At 35.9% G+C, this 18,557-nt stretch overlaps 1 protein-coding gene across 1 annotated transcript in view; it reads right to left on the bottom strand.

The window, feature by feature from the left end:
• Nucleotides 1-18,557, bottom strand: part of HDAC9 (histone deacetylase 9) — an 809,523-nt gene that overhangs the window by 135,146 nt on the left and 655,820 nt on the right. The gene's annotated exons all lie outside the window — the stretch shown is intronic.

Genomic DNA, 18,557 nt, shown 5'->3' with positions numbered 1-18,557 from the left:
TGATTCCTTCTTGAACTCCTTCAAAATTGCCTGGGGCTACCCAAGTAGAATATGTTTTTCTTTATGGTTACAGTGGGCACCTATGGAGATGCTAGTTCCACAGTAGACTTTAAGCTCTAGCTTCACTTAAGCGACCTTATTACTCCTCCCTCCTTCCTTTCTTTCCTCCACTCCTCCTTTCCTTCATTCTTTTCTTTCCTTTATTTCTTTCTAATTTTTCTCTCTTTCTTACACCAACTTATTCTTAAAAGACATGAAAATAATTTAAGAAAACTTTGCAAAACTTTTACACAAATCAGAGCACAAATTTTTCAACTTTGCTTCCTTAGGTGAAGACCAACTGGAAAACTGAGGAAGAAAGTATATTTGAAGAAGAACGTAATCCACATACTGGGGCAAGAGAGGCAGAACTAGTCCCTGCAACATGTATCTTTCCAAATCTTTGTTTACTTTCATTTCTATAGCAACCTGGTGGTTGTAAAACATTGCCATAATGAGTGGAAAATAGAACACAAACGACAGTAAAATGTTCTTATAACTCAAATAGCAGAGAATTGTTTAGAGAATTTGGAAAGGCTGATTTTTTTTTAAATGGACTCTTAGCAGGAAAAATGTCTACCTAAGTCAATAGTAAATTTCCCTTCCAGAGGGACAATAAGATGCTCATGACACGTGCACTTTGGAAACTTAATTATGTGCCCATTTCTTATTATTACTTTCTTTATCCAAAAAATCCCTAAAGAGATTTTACTGCCATCAAATCAGTCATAGGGATTTCTCTGCTTTCGGTGGGGTGCAATGTGGAGCTTAGTACACATATTGCATTTCCCATCACCCTATGAGCACAGAATATTCTTTTTGTAAAGTTTCAAATGGGCTTCTCTTTGGTCTTTGCACAAGTGATTGCATTCCATAAAATATTATTGCATAAAGCCAAAGGACCCTGGCTAAAAAAAAATTAAACTCAGTATTCCAATAAAATCCAATCTAGAATACACACACACACACACACACACACACTTTAAAGAGAGTGTTAGCCTTTATATTTCTTCTCAAAGGAAGAGAAAATGGAGCTTTGTAAGCATAAAAAGAAGGAAAAAGAAAGGTCAAACTTTACTGTAAGTAAATGTTCTGTGGTTTATAGAATTCACAAAACAAATTACAGCATGACATCCTTTTCAAGGAACTGTTTGTGTCTTCGGAAAAAGTGTGTATTATTTTTGGTGAACTCTACCTTTTGATGTGGCCTTTCTGAGGGAGGCAGCATCATCAAGAGTTTTTTTTCTTTTAATTGCGTAACAATATGAGATGAACAAGACAAAAGGCAAGCTCATTTAGTAATTTAAATCCCTGAGGCATGGCCAGAAAGAGACTGAGAAGGAAGGAAGAACTTGGGAACTGAATGGAGCTCTGAAGTGTAGAGTCAGGCTATCTCCTCAATCAGGAGACCCATCCAAGATCAAGGAATTTTCATTTTATTCATGTCTAAAATGACAGGAGAGTAGGATTAATCAAAAAGCTAAAGAAATAGTTCACTTACGTTAGAGGCAAGCTAACTCTTTTCTTCTAGAAACAACAATAAAATTATCAACCATTTTGACAGTGTACCATACGCCAGGCATGGAGTTAGACAGTTTATATACTATCTTTAATGTTGTAATACCTACAACATACCTGAAATTATGTATTTTGATCCCCCATTTTATAGATAATTAAACTGAGACTCAATGAAGTTAAAAAAAAATTTGGGAAGTTGATGCAGCAAGTAACTGGCATAAATTGGGATTCAAACCCAGATCTGTCTGATGCAAAGACTGTGTTCTCAGGAACCTGACAATTTTGCTGTCTTTTCACTGCATTTTTGGATGGAAAATTAACATTTCCAAATGCTATCATTCTTTGAGGAGATGAAGACATATCATGTGTATAAAATAAATGACTTCAATGTTTCTGTGAGTTAGAAACAAAGCACTTATGCTACACTCCACTTTACAGAAGATGGTAGAAATGAGACTGGCTGTGAACATTTATTCAGCAGCAACTTATTTGCAGGCACAATTCCAAACACAATGCTCATTCCACCAGTAAGTATGGACTTTCCATGATGGCCTGATAGAGTAATTGATATTTACTATTTTATTAGTTATGACAAAAATATAACATACCACCAATGAGTTAGTTAGACTATAGATTGTCGGTTGGATTAGCATAACAACAATTTCTAAGTACACTCAAACATTCCAGATGAGAAGTCAAAAAATATGCTGATCATCCATTTTTCCAAATATCCAGATGTCTGTCTCCATATACACAAATAACTAGCTATCTGACTGATTATTTTCATTTTTTAAAAATTGGATGTTATGGTGGCACGTGGATGCTGCTATAGTGATACAGTGACGATAAATGAGCTGCTGAACACCTGGCAGACCTCGAGATTCCAATGGATAAAAAATATGAAGACTAATCTTCTGTGCATGCATATATGTCTTACAACCAAAGAATCCTCTACAGTCTTCCATACAGCAGTTCTACAATCTCATATCCAAAAGATTTAAGTTGCTTTTGAAAACCTCTCCAAGTGGCAGATATTCTATAAATATTTTCAAATTGGTTTGTATGTTTGTCACATTCCCATTTGAAAACAAACCTGAAGCTGACTTTGACAAGATTGTCTTATTCATAGATTTGTTCACTTGTTTTTTCATTCATTTATCCACCAAGTATTCATTGAGCATCTACACTGAATCTCTTTGCCAAGTGCTTGATTTTATACTATTAAGACAGGTTTCTATACTTAAGAAGCTCACATGGCATGTGTGAAATAAATTTGTAAACAAATTTCCCCCAGTTCAAAGTGGTATGTTCTCTAATATAGATATAGATTTTTTTCTCCCATTTCAAAATTAGTACTCTAAAAAATATAGTTATGCATGTATACACAGAAAAGGAAGTTATTAATTGTCCCTAGGGAATAAAGGAAAGGTTCTATAGATAAAATGATACTTGAGTTGGCTGCCTAAAGAGTCGCTCAGTGGGTTTCAAAATTCTCAAAACACAACTAACAGCAAAAAAATACGTTTCACTTTGTAAACCAACAAATACACAACTACCATGTTTCATAAAACAATACTTACACCCTTACATTTTCTATTATATTCCATTGCATTCCTTTCCATTCCAGAAATGCCAGTCTTGACCCAGTAAATTGATTTCATAACCTTTTAATGAGCTGCGATTCATAGTTTAAAAAATACTAGTTTAAAAGAAAAGAAGCAATTATCCATCTGAAGAAAATAATTCCAGACAAAGGGAACAGCATGTGTCAGTCAAGGAATTACTGAAGCCATGACGTGCAGAGAAAATGGTAAAAATTTCAATGCAGTCAAATCATGACAGGCATGGGGGTGAAGAGTTGAAATTGGATTGGAAGAATCAAAGACAAGGAAAACATAAAGCTGAGAGGTAAAAGAATGTAGGACCAGACTGTGAATAACCACACAGTTATTTACTTCTAAGGAATATAGGCTTTATGGTGTGACAACAGTGATCCAGCAGCGATTGGTAAGGTAGAAAACAACATGATAACTTTGCTTTATGGAAATTTAGTAATGTGGAGAAAAGCCTAGAATGCAATGAGACAGGTGATGGGGAAAATACCTCAGCCAAGGCAGTGGCAGTGGGAATGGATAGTAAGGAACAATTTTAAGAGCTATTCCTAAGAAGGGATTTAAGTTCAAAATACTGGCATTACACCATATAATCCTAGTAGAGCTAGAACAAAATAGATTGGTGAAGATGAAATACAAAATAAATAAAATTGATCTCATTTCCAAAATTTAAAGCAACAATTTATGAGGATTCATGTATCCAACTGAATATTCTTAAAAATTCAAACAATTCTTTAAAATTACTATTAAAAATTGGCATGTAATGAATTAATATGAATGGCCATTAAATATTTTTAAAAATATCCATCTTAGTAATCAGAGAAAAGTAAACTAACAAAAAAAGAAATGCCATTTCTGCTTATCAATTGGCAAAGATTTTTTTTTAAAACGAATATTTTATATTGATAAAGGTGAGTTTAACTTGGTACTCACATATATTACTGGTGAGATTATAAATTTATAGGATCTTATCTGGTAATCAATTGGGCAACTTGTATCAAGAAACTTAAAAATTCATCACATCTGTTAACTGATAATTCAACCTCTAGGACTTTTTTCTTAAAGAAAGAGCCAGATTTAAATGGAGACAAACTCAAGTCTGCTTAATATTTAAAATAATGAGAATGTGAAAACAGCCTAAATGTCCACCGTTAGGGAATTGATTAAATAATATTATGCAGCTATTAGAAATTGTTTTAATTCACTCTAAACAACAGAAGGGTTTATACTTATAATTTGAGTTTAATTATGTTTTAAAGAATAATTAATGACATGAGGAAATGCTTATAATGTTGATTTAAAAATGTAGGAATCAAAATAAATGTAAAAGATAAAGAAAATATGCAAAATTATCACAGATCACACTTAGATTGTGGGATTCTAAGTAATATTTTTAATTTTATTCTTTACACTTTGCTTTATATTTTATATTTTCTATAATGAATAATTATTACTTTTTAATCAGATATAGTAAAAAAGATTTATCAGCATTATTTATAGATTAAAAATTACAATCACCTTATACAACATTTACTAATAAGCAGAGAGTTTTTATTCTGTTTTCTCTTTTATTAAATGAGGATGAAAAAAATACTACCTCTTGAGTTGGGGGATTAAATGTGATTATATACGAGAAAGTGCTATTTTAAAAGTATACATTTCTATGAAAGTGTAAAATATTTTTTTATATTACATTTTCTAGCAAAGACTTTCAATTTGCATCATGACAATGGCTTCTGGACAAAAAAAAGAAGTTCTCTAATTTGCATTTGCAAGCAGAATCAAGAGCCAAAATATTAGAAATTTTACAAGGAACCCAATTTAATTTTCCCAAAGGGAACATAATTTAAATTGATTTAATATTTACTCGAAATTATAATTATATTGTTATATAAATACCAGAATTTTAAAATTTTCATATCTGTCCTAAAATCACTACACTGTCTTTTGTGAGAAGGATTATGGGTGATGATGTTTTTGCATCTCCTTTTTCCAACTTTCCTGTAACATAGTTATAGTTTTATTACCAGCCCAAATTATGAATATAAACCCTTCTATTATTTAAGTCAAGTTCCTAGACATACAGAGAACTTGAGACAGAATCTTGGGCACTCTACCTTTTGGGGAGCAGAAGGAAGAAGTTAAATAAGAAAAAGCAAAAGAGAATGAACCTTTAAAATTACAGAAAGAGATCTAGGAGACCACAGTGCTATAAAAATCATGAGGGATACAAATTTCAAGAAAGAGAATATCAAGTTACTATGAGATTGAGAAAGATGATAATAGGCTATAAAAATATCATTGCCACTTTGGATTTGAGGAACAGGTGCTATCCCACAGAATAGTTTTAATAAAGAATAGAAGCAATTTGAATGAATAACGATGATATCTGAATAACTAGACATAGTGAGTTATTTTCATTACGAACAGACTTTGGCCTAAAACAATTCTACGACAACATTCACTTATAGCCCATGATACATGTATACTATGTATATATTAGTCTGCACCCCCATGGGTTCTAAAAAAGTCCCAGAAGCCATTTTACAGCCTTTTTGAAGTAGGACTATGAGCAGGGAGAAGATGTCCTAGAGAAGAGAAATCTCGTGATACAGCTCCTTCCAGGCAGTCTTTTTTGAGGCCAAAGATCCTCACATTATTCTATGTCAACTTATTTCCAGGAAAGTTTGCACTTCATGTGACTGAGAATTGTCATGCCCTAACGTGACGTGTAACCCTTAGAATATACTATACTGCATAACGTACAGGCATAGTTTTCAGAATTGTATTTGTGGTGATTTCCATTAAAGTCGGAGATCAAGTCGTTGGTCAATTAGCATATTCTTTCTTGAAGAAAAAAATCTCTTTAGTACTTTTTCTAAGAACAAAACATCCTAAAAGTCAAGAAGAAAACAAAAATCTTGATTTGGCTAGTGTTGTGATAAAAAGGAATCTCAATTCTTACACAAAGGTAAAGCACTTAGTTGATTAGAATGTTAAATGTACATTGATATTTATCATTGGAAATTAGAAGTTATATAAAAGTAGAGTGCACAGTAGGAAGACTTAATTTAAATTTTTCTCTAGGTATTTATTGTAACTAGAGTGGCCTTCCCGCTTTAGGAAGTCAGTTTCAAAATAGTAATAATAATAGCAAAGGGCACTTAATTTGTGCCAGACCTTATTCTAAGTGCTTCACTTAAATAAACTCATTTATTCCACACAGAACCCCAAAAAGTATTTCTATTAATTTTACCCATTTTGCAGATGTGAAAAATTAAGGCACAGATGGCTTAACTGACTTGCCCAAGGTCACACAGGCAGTAAGTGGAGGAGCTGAGGTTTGAAACCAGGTAGTCTGGTTCCTGAGCTCAGACTTTCAATGATTTAGGTAATGAGGTAGCCTGGTTTTTTGTTTTGTTTTGTTGCTGAGGAAGATTCACCCTGAGCTAACATCTGTGCTAATCTTCCCCCACTTTGCACGTGGGTCACCACCACAGCATGGCTGACGAGTAGCGTAGGTCCATGCCCAGGATCGAACCTGCAAACCTGGGCCACTAAAGCGGAGCGCACCCAACTTAACTACTACGCCACGGGGGCTGGCCCTGAGGCAATCTGTTTTATGATACTGTTAATAACTAAAATATTGGCTCCCTAGGTAGAAATAGTTTGAACCTGGATTGACATTACACTTGATTGTATTGCTCACATTAACTGGAAAAATGTTAATAGAAAATAATTGGTTAAATTGCTGTGATATTTCCAAAGGAACATGCACATGAAATTGTTTGTTTCCTTCTATTTATAGAATATCACAAACTAGTAAACTGAAATTAAGGCAAGATGCTAATGCATTTGTAGAAAATAGACTTCTTTTTGCCCGCTCCAAGTTCAGTAGAAGAAAAATAGAGGTTGTATCTACATTGTTTCTAAAATCAATCATATTGACACCCTTTGGTGGCCACATCTGTGGAGTAGCTGTGAGTGGTGAGGAGACTGCCCTGTTGTCAACTCTGTCTGCTCATCGATATTACCAAGACAGCAAATGCATTCTGATTTTTAAGGTTAGTTTAGGAGATAGATTAAAAAATCTAACCAGTTACTTATAGTTTCTTCGGGGCTCTAGGCCGTTAGCCTGAATCTGTGATGCAACATCTCTAGGGATCAAAATATTAGAAGAGCACCTTCTTTTCAAGACACTCATTTTAAGAGAACAGCAGGGTTCAGCTTCCCTAACCAACAGCCCCACTCCAAAGACACAACAGATGTTGGTCTGTGCGCTAAGCAAACATCAGCCCTGCTAATTCGGTCTGTGCTGAGTTCTTCGTAATTAGACATTTATCCCAGTGCAGAGTCAAGGTCATTAGAGTGAAAAGCTGTAATGCTTACAATTATTTTGCCCCTCATGTTTCTCTGCATGAAGTCAAGGAAGACAGCAGTGCACAGAAGTAAAAGAAGGAATGTTTCCATTACTGCAAAAGTCTCTTGGTACTACAGAGGCTGGGAAACACAGACCGAGTCAATAGTTAGAATCAGCTACCGTTTGGTTAGACAGTTTGACCTGGATTCTGCTAAGGATCCCCTCCCCCTATGCTTTCTGACCTGTGGGAAGGAAACATTAACTGACAGAATGGCAAGCAAAAAAAGGGGCTAGCAACCACAGCCTAATGAAATTTAACATATTAAGAAGTGGTGAAACCACAGGCAGCTGAAAAGGAGTGCTCAAGTTCAGCACGGCCACCATTTCTAAACACAGTGGGTGCAACGGACTATGAACAGTATCTGCAGAGGACAAACAGGAAAGGTGCTCTCAAGGTGAAGTCTGAGAGCACAACGATCTATCCCAATGATAGGAATGAGGAGAGTAGGGCTGTTAACAGGCCAGGTAAAAAAAAATTATTCCAACTATTTTCTCTAAATGGAGAAAATGTGCATTTATATCAGGTTCACAGAGAACAGCCACTAATCAATTAGTCAAGCTTTCAAGCTCTCTTCTCTACAATAACACAATGCTGGGGCAAGACAGATCTTTTGGGGATGTACATTTGGAAAACTCTGCTGTATGTAATCTAGTTTAAAGAGCCCTGGGCTCCAAGTCAGACAATCTTGTGTTTGAAACAAGACTCTGCCATTCACTGGCTGTGTGATGGAGCTATGTCCTTTTATTTCTCTGATTTCAGACTATGCCTTTGGAGAGAAGAGTGTGGTGGGATTAAAGGATCCCTTCTAGCTAATTCCATCTACCTCTGAAATCTGACACCAATCACCTTAGCAACCAATTGCATCAGTTTTCCCACTCTGTTATAAATGCATTATTTTAAACCTTGGTGATATTCAAATATTTAACAAGCACAACACTAGACCTGACCAATTTGTATAGACACTGACATCGTTGCCTTCTTTGGGGATTTAAGTGCAATGATAAAATATACAGACTATAAAAGCTATAATGTCAATGACCATGATAAAGTCCCATTTTTACAAATTACAGTAGTAATTGAAAATAATGGCATTTACTATTTTTGCTTTTTCCTTGTTGTAGTGGCTCCTTACTCTCACTCATTGTTGAAAATTGCCCCGATTTGATTATTTGCTCCTCTATTAGACTTTTTATATTTTCCTCCACTAATTTTTTTTTCTTTTAGCATTTCATACTCAAGCCTTCGTACTCTGTCCTTACTTCTCTTTCTCTTTCCTTTTTTTCCTCCTGACTTAGCCATTTCTGCACTTTCTTTACCTACCTACTGACTTTTCTTCTGATCTCCTTTTCTGTCTAACTGATAATGCTCTTGAAATGTCATAGACTTATTTTCTATGCTATGAGATACAATAACAGTCTCAGGACTCATTAAATGACCGTCACCACAATCACCATCACTATCATGAGCCCCACAAGAATATCATTTACTTAATATCTGTGTCCAAGATATCAAAAATAAAAATATAATGTTTCAGTTGCTAATGTACTATAGTGTAATGATATATCAATCAGCAGATAGAGCTAAGCATTTCTCAGGAATATGTTGTAAAAGTTCCTTTTCATTTTATTTTTTGTGCTGCATATTGGCAGGTAGCTGCCACCTAACATGCTTGCCAAGTACTCAGAGCTACATTGCATTAGGCAAATTTCTGGTACATATCTAGTAAAATCTGCCCAGAGCAATAGACAAAAAGATTTTTAAAAATACAAATTTTATTAAGTTTTACTTTCTTAATCTTTACTTTAAAAAGTCTTCCACTAGCACTGTTTACTTGTACTGGTGGAATTAAAACTATGTCAATATGTTCCCAACAAGTAAACTTTTCCCTTGGCTAATTCTGGTTTTTCTAAATGTCACAATCAGCTGGATAAATTACAATTCAATCAGCAGTTAAGATGAGCAGACACGTGAATTATTCTTTATCTAATGTTTTTTTCAGCTGGGTAACTTCTGAGAAAAATTCCAATCAACCTATTTTTTAAAAAGCTGTTCATTTGAGTAAATTAATTTCCACGGAATTTAATTACATAATTGTGTTGCGTAGGGATATGCAAATGCACACTAATGAAATCTAAGAGTTGTAAAGAGTCTTTCTGCTGCTTTGTATGTTCTTTAAAATGACTAGTTCTATATTAGTAATAAAATTAAACACTAGAAGCTAAACTCTTAAATTTTAACATTTTCAAAGAGATACTTTAAAGGTAAAGATGACACGTACATAACTTCCAGTGAGGTGGTAAGGAAGCCTAGTGTCAGATTTATAAAGATGCTCTGAATATATTTTGCGAATCATGATTTGGCCATCAAATTTTCAGAAGCCAGACAAAACAATATTCTTTATCACAGAATAAATTACCTTAGAATTGACGCTCATTGTCTGATTTCAATGGCTGTTTAGAACGCTCAGAATTGGTACGGAACCCCCAAATTCATTTTTTTTCCTAATAGACTTAACCCTACCCGGGGTCACCTACAAATTTATTCTGGAATGTATTGAAGTCTTCCATTTGTTTTAATAAATACAATCATACGAAAGTCCTGGACATATTTATTTAATATTTTTTAAAGGAGACTAGGATGTCAAGGGTATTTTCTCTGTTTCATTTCATTAACATAAATCACTCTGGTTAAGATGAAACACCCTACACGTGAACCGCATTAAAGCAACTCTGCCCCTTAGGAGGAAAGTCGGAGCCAGGCTTATGGATTTGCTTCAGTCCAGGTTTTGAACATGTTCACAAACAGGTGCAGACTTTTTACACCAAAACTAATAGAAAAGTGTGTGCTCTCCATGTAAACATTGATTGCTTTCCCAACCCCCACTTTGATTTGTTTTGTTTTGTTTGAATTGACTTCATTATTTTCCCTTGATGGAGCCTTTCTGTTTATTTAAAAATATATATGCCTTAACATACATTAGAATGAGAGAGAAAAAAATCCTTTACTTTGATCTCCTTGGCATGTGCCCTAGGATGAAAAATATATCCCAGCTGAATTTTTATGTCAAGACCATTCTATATCAGTGCAGTTTCTCTAAGAAATCCTCCACCCTTGTAGAATTGCTCTGCTTCCCATCACTAGCTAGTGTAGCCACTAACTTTATCTAAGGCTCATTACATGATACCTTGTCCATCGTTCCATTCCATATAATGGCAATACATGGCATTAGGGTTATATGAAATAAAGCAATTTACCATAAAGCTAATGAAGCTTAATTTTCAGAGTTCCTCACTCACATGGACCCTTTCCAAGGCCCTGTAACTATTTGTTTTTTTCCTTTATATTCTTTCTCTGAGAGAGAGTCCCCTTAATTGTACAAGATTGAGACCCATAAACCAGGGTCTGCCCCTGAGTAGAATGAAAGCATGTCTGTTTTGTGTGAAATCATCCTTCCCTAGATGCCTGCTGCGGAAAGGGGCCTATTTATAAGGCTTGAATTAGCATCCCTTTCCCTTATCTGTGTTCTCCTACTGCACGGTCAATATTTCATGCTTTCTTCATTCTCTAATTGTCTCATAGTAATTTTCACTCCCAACCAGGACTGTAAACTTCTCCAGGGACTGCTGAATACTTCTGCATATTCCTCCACAGCAGCTAGCCCTCCACAAAACTGAGCCCATAGCAGGTCAGTCCCTTCTTAGGCAGCTTGATGCACGTCATACCAATGACAGATACCGCAAGCACGGAAGGCTGAATTAAGCCACTGATCAGGCAGCCAGGACAGAGTTGTGCCATTTCTGCACCCCTCAACAGCCATGTCAGGAGAGCTTTATCTGGGGACAAGTTTCCAATAAACCTCAGTTTCTATGGTATTTCCCCCACGGGCATGTACCTTCCTGCCAGAAGGGAAGAAGGCATTGCTGAGTGGCTAGTCCTGTATTATAAAAGGGGAAGAAAGTCTAATGAATCTGAGCATTCAGGAAACCAACTGTGAGCTGATATTTTTGTAAAAGAAAGAAAATGGAAAATGGTTTGCTTTCATAAATGGATTTTAAAAGACAGAACTAATTACAGACATGTGATGTTAATGGAATTTTAAAAAGTTGATCGGATGATGTAATACAAATCAGCAGACGAACTAACATTTCAAAAGAAATACATTGTTCAAATCCGGGTCTTAACCTCTCACATGCACCATCTGAAAATTAAAAATGCAGTTTCTTGGAAAGGCAAATAAAGGATGATATTACTCAGACATAATAATACAGCGCAGCACCTGAGAAAGAGCAGACAAACACTACAGCCTAGATCCTCCTGGTGGAAATCTGGTGAGAGCGGAGGTGAGCCACTGCTGGGCACACTGAAGCACTGTAACCACAAGAACTGGTTTCTCGTCAACATATTTCTAAATCCATTCATGTTTGTCTTGGGAATGCACTCTGTTCCCCATTTTGAATTAATGGTGAGGGAACATCCAACCTTTTGTTCTAGCCCTGACACTAATTTCCTGTGTGATCTTCATAAGTACCTTGTCCAGTTCATAAGGATGTCTGAGGACAAATAAAATATTACAATAGATTCAGAGATTTTGAGCTTTGGGAAGAAAGATGCTTCTTAAATGTTGGGCCTAGGAAAAATCTATTGATGGTTCATGGAAGGAAGCATTCTGTAGGTTTATTCCAAGAAAAAATTCCTCCTTCAACTGCCATTTTGGGAAGAGAATCGTCACACCTGTGCCTCCCCCAGAACAAGAAGTACAAGAGTCTGCATCACACGGAACATTGTGCCTTCCAGCCACACCATGATTCCCCAAGCACATTCCATACTCGGCATATTGGAATCAGGGTCAATTTAACTAAGGTAGGCTGCATTCTTCGTGTTATTCAAGAAAAGTATTTTCTCCGTCTTTTTGAATCTATTAAATGTCCAAAAGGCTCGTGTGCCATAATGCTATTTCATGACTTCTCAATGCTTTGATATAAATTATACTTTTTTTGCTTATTCATGTGTTTTTATTTAGGCTTTTTTTTTTCACTTATATAATTCAACCTACATGGATATCCTAAGGACGTTGGTTGAGTACTTATACATGCAGTAAAACGAAAGAGCGTTTTAAGCAAATGACTGAGAACTTTGCTGATTTACTGCTTTGATGGCTGTAATATCTTTTGAATAAATCTGTGATAACCACAGCTGTGGTTTAGTAAAGTTCAGGACATCTGTACATCTAGAAATATTATCTTTGGAAACAAAATGACATTGCCACACCATGATACCATAGTGTCCACTCTCAAAGCCACTTTCTTTTATAACAAGGAAAAGTAATATAGTTTAACATTTACCGTCTTATTTCAGAGGTTGCTTGCTTTCTTGTCATGAATAGTATTCACTTAATTGAAACTTTCCCCTTACTGACAGAAAAACAAAAAAATTAATTTCCCTTTTTTTCTCAGCAAAACGTAGTTGTGAATAACAAATGAAGTCTTAATACATTGTAAGTCCGTAAATGGATTTACTCATAAAACCAATTATATGTTCACACTGCAATTAGTTGCAAATTATAAGAGTTAAAAAAAACAAATCCATGTTTTTAATGTGTCATATCTGATCTAAAATAAGTTTGGGAGATACGTGCACATATTTAAGCTGAAACAAAATATACACTGACTAAAATATCACCAATTTGCTATAATTTTGAATGGCAGTAACTTTACCCTAAGAAAATTCACTGGATGATTTAATAGTGCTATCAAAGGAAACTGACCTTCTTTTCCCTTTTCCCTCTTGTTGATTCTCTGTTTCTCCTTCTTTCTTTCTTTGTCTTTATGACTATGTGTTATTTAAGAACCACCTAGATGCAACCAGTGGGAAATGGAGAAGATAATCTGCAGAATATGGGTCACCCAAGTGCTCAGTTTATTAGACAAAAAAATATTATATCATATATATGCAACAATATACTGCATGTACTTTTTATTAGATTGATTGTGAGAATCTTAAGGGTAGATGTGTTTTACTTAATTTTATATTATCATGTTTATTTTAATGATGAACTCTCTAAAGTGTTCGCTAAGATTGCTTCCTATACATCAGGATTTCCCAAACTATATTCTGTTGAATGTTAGTTTCTGCAGTATTTATAGTCATTTTGGGGGAAAGAAACCAGGAGAGTGGGGAGTCCCATGTACAAGTAATTTGAGGAAATAATGTATTAAATAATCTAAGATAAATTTCCTTACTGCTGGAATTCTAGAAGTCTTTAATATCCTTTTGCAAATTATTGAGGAGATTTTTCACCATAGGATATTTTTTAGTTTTGAGAAACACTTATTTTTATCCCTTGTATCTAGTGTTTAGAGAATGTAGTTTGGAAAATACGTTTTTTGGTATCTCAAATTTAGAGCCATTATTGGGTAGTCTGGTCTCCCAAAGATCTTTGTGGTGTCTATCTTACTTTGTTTATGCTGCCATAACAAAATATCATAGACTGGGTGGATTAAACAAAAGAAATTTATTTTCTCATAATTCTGGAGCCTGGAAGTCTGATATCAGAGTGCCATCATGGTTGGGTTCTGTTGAGAGCTCTCCTCCTGCCGTGCAGATGGCCACCATCTTGCCATGTGCTCACATGGCCCTTGCTTGGTGCATGCACGCAGGGAGAGAGGGAGAGACAAAGTTCTCTGATGTCTTTTCTTATAAGGACACCAATCCTGTGAGATCAGGGCCCTGCCCTCATGACCTCATGTAACCCTAATTACTTCCCACAGGCCCTATCTCCAAATACCATCACACTGGGGGTTAGGGCATCAACATATGAATTGGGGAGGGGGTGCACAGCATTCAGTCCATAACGCCGCCTAAGCAAAACATATATTTTGAATTAGCTGAGTATTCTAAGACTCTTCTTTCTTCTGCTCTGAGCTGACATCATATTCATCACTGGCAAAAATCTCTCAAGAGCCTCCTTAATTTCTCTTAGGGGAGGTTAGGGAGTGGAGGCTCAGTATTGTCTTCCCAGTACTGATCTCCCTGGGTCTCTGTATGGATCCTCGTGGAGAGCTAGTGCCCAGTCCAGCCTGTCTAAAAGAATACTCAGGAAGGAGTATTGGATGAATGGTCACCAGGATCATGTGTGAAATTAGAACACATTCATATCAAGTTTACTTAAATAATGCAAAAATAATTAACTTTTTATTTCAAAAAGAGCCAAGTCAGATGATATCGCTCGTGACTTTCCTACCTAAAAGGTGACAAAGAGGGCAGGACATAGGCCTGGACTCGATGTCCCTTGGCTTTCAAAGCATGACCGGGGCACCTTGTCTTAGACGGCTAAGGGTTGAATAATTATTAATTTATTAAGATGCATAATCCATCTTTATCAATGGACCAAAAGCAATGGAGCAGCAGCAAGCTCAGGGAGGATGGACTCCTTGGGGACGCTACAGCTGACCCCGAAGAAGGAGACTTCCTTATTTTTGCTTCTTGGCTTTGGACCAGATTGAGAGCATTTTTGTATAACCTCTTTGTGAGAGATTCTAGAAGCTGGGATTTAATTTTGTAGAGTCTCCTGAGGGGTCTTTATTCCTCAGGGTGTTAGGATAGCTCTCACACCACAGAAGGGTTCCTCACTTATTTCCACTTCAAAGGGGCGTTAATAATAATCCTCCTTATTACAGAATCCAACCAGACCTTTTCTGGTGTGATGATTAATTGGGAGGTGTTGTATTGTTTTTTCAATATATCAGGTGCAATCATTTCAGCCCCTAAAAATAAATGTTCTCTCTGCAAAAAATAGGCACAAACAAAAATGTTTTTAAAAGTAATCACTTGTTTAAAAAATGGAAATTGGGCTTCTGTGTTGTAAGGAATGTATGTGCATAACGGTGAAATTCAACACTGGTAAATGATCTGACTGCCTCAAAGTGAAGTTTTTGCCTTCCTACAGTGGCCTTTAACCCTGCCCTTTCCTCCAATCTGAGAAGAGCTGATGTTGATGGAACATATAATGGCCCCTTTCCTGTGTAGTAAAGTCAGCAATAAAGCTTAGTAATTAAGGGTACCAGGGAGGCCCAGCCCAGCAGGCTAGTGGTGTGGCGAACACTTTTAGAACTTCAAACAATATCAAAGTCACTGAGAAACGGGCCTAGCTCAGTTCTGGTTTGAATTAAGCCTCACTTCCACACGCACTTTTCAAATCCAAGCTCAAACAAGAAAGCCAAGGCCTTCTGGATTTCATTAGAGCCAATTATCTTATCTGTTTCATCTCAGGCCTGACCCTAAGGCTGGCAAACAGCTATTCAGTGCATTTGTGTGGTTGTTTGAGAAAGCCTCCAGTCAGCCAATGGCCTGAGGACCTGCTAATTAAAACACCGTTGCCCCCCTGCCTCTAGTGATTAAATATTTTCAAGCTTTTGTAAATAATTTTTCCATTCTTTGCCCCAAGCCTCAAAGGTCCAATACATGCAGTAATTTATTTAGTTTGTCAGAGAATACTGTTGGAAATAGGGTCATAATGGAACCTTTGGAAACTTTTATACATCTTCGTACTTCTGAAAGTGACAGTTTATAAACCAGCCAAATGTGTATACTGTTTCTGATGTAATTATGGCCTAATGGCCTTTCTCCTTTTGAAGTGATATAGTGTATAACAGGCTTACATTTTGTCAATAATCATATTTCCTCAAATGTCAACATGATATCTAGCATCAGAATTTAATGAGATCATTTAAGTCCTAGAAATTGTATCAAGGTATCTTGCCTTCAAGTTTTTTTGCCTGTGGGTGGGTCCCAGTCGCAAAGACTAGCTTGTGAAGAAGACTAATCGAATTCTTGCTTGCTCTTTGTGGCAAGGACCTGCTAAAGAACACTGTGATTTCTTCCTGGAGTCAACTTTTGAAATCAGTGTGTGATATGATGATGCCCTTTCAGAAAAAAACAATATTCAGGGAAAAGAAGAACAGTTGGAATTAAAATTTTGAATTAAAAACTTTTCCCAACCTAGTTTATATTCAGAGTGATCTGAGAATCTCAGAATGATACTTATCTTACAACTGGATTGTGGGGAGGGGGGGACGTTAAGAACTATCTTTATAGCTCTGACATACACTAAAGCATCCATGGGTTTGGTAAACATCCTAGGAAGCCCACCATGGCCCTCCTAACACATGAACCTCCCTGCCTCCCTTGCTCCTCAGGCTTTATATGGCCACATGTACAGAGTGCATGTGACTCGAAACTAGCATCTCCTGAACCAAAACACAGACAGAGTTGGTGAACACACACAGCACGCAGATGATTCTCTTCTCTCCTGCCCTGGGCACAGCCATACACACTCACAGTTCTAGCCAATCCAGTCATGTTTTATTGGAGGAAAATAAAAATCCAAGGTTTTGTTTGTTTTTGTTGTTCTTTTTGAAGTATTTCAAGAAAAAATGTCAGCAGACTCATTAGCTATATCCAGTGTTCACTAACACACCTATGAAAAAGAACTATGGGACTGAACAGCTCTGCTTCTGTTGTTCTTAAAATGACACTTTGGTCTTATCCTAAATAATAGGCTTTTAATAAAAACATCCACCAAAAGCAAACAATTAAACAATACATAAAGCACCAGGGGGCAACCTCGTGGTTCAGTTACAGTCTGGAGCCATTCCAAAGGAGAACATGTGGGTATTTTACAAGGAACAATATACTTCTCCAAAGTTATTATAAAACAACACAATTTTAAATTGAGCCTAATAAGTCCTTCAATCTTGGTACAGGATTTCATGCTCAACTCTGACAATGGGATGATCTCTTTACATTCTAATTTCTTCAAAAGCATGTTTAGAGACTGTGTCAAATATTATATATATATAGTGAACATTACATATATATATAATAGCATTATATATAAAATAGCTATTTTAGAAGACAGACAAAATATTAATTTGTTAACTTTAAAAAAAATCAACACTAGTAAACTAACAGGGGATTGATCCTACTTTCATATTAATTAAATATTTTTCCTTTGGATTCTACATAAAACACTTGATTTTTATCAAATGTCATATCCTCAAAAAATTAAACAAAATGGAACATATTAAACTTTGGGCAAACTTCGGTCCTCTGAATAATTTAGAATTTAATCAGGTATTTTTAAACTAAATCAGTAAAATATGACACACACCAGATTTTATTTTTTCCATCCCTGCCTTTTTCACCTGCTGTGACACCTGGTGTAATTGTATTTGTTGTAGAGAAAGGCATCGATAAATAATTTCTGTAACGATATTTTCAATTTAGAAATCCTGAAATATAAAAGGGAATTAATAGTATCAGACAAGAGAGAAGTCTTGAGTACACAAAACAAAGCCAGAGGCCCAGTGTGGCAACTTTAATACCTAAGAGATTTTTTCTGAAACTGAAAGCATAGAGGGTCAAGTGACCAAGCTTTCTTTGGGCTACAAAAAGATTAAATTATAAATCCATGGCTGCTCCATTCTTGCTCTGGATTGCAAATAAACTCCTCTTCATTTCTTTGCCTTTGACTCTTCGAAAGATGCTCATTTGTCTGAAATTCAGTCCATTCCAGTAACTCCAACATTGCTTTAATTTCAAAAAGTTATGAACCAACAAAAAATACACATCCTAGGTGAACCAATATTTTGTTTTCAAGTACAATAACATGGATCTTTCTTTAATAAGTAAGACAATATACAGATGCTATTTTCTTGATAGTCTTCCCATAATTGTTTTAGGATGCAAATCATCCTCAAATTGATACGTAGATGAATTTAAAATTCTGCTGAGATTGAAAGGTGACTCAATTACCTGTCTCCCCTCTTCTCCCACCCACTGTTTAAATTGCGAAATATGAACTGTAATAGCAAGAACATTATTTTGCTAAGCCTTTCCCATTAGAAGTCAAGCAGCTCATAAGACTGCTGCCCTCCATATGTCTTTACAACAGCAGTGCTGCTCTTTG

The sequence above is a fragment of the Diceros bicornis genome, chromosome 3, assembly GCF_020826845.1.
Source record: "Diceros bicornis minor isolate mBicDic1 chromosome 3, mDicBic1.mat.cur, whole genome shotgun sequence".
In the NCBI taxonomy this organism is placed as follows: Eukaryota; Metazoa; Chordata; class Mammalia; order Perissodactyla; family Rhinocerotidae; genus Diceros; species Diceros bicornis.
Note: the sequence above shows the minus strand (reverse complement) of the source record. Positions and strands in the feature narration are given on the sequence as shown.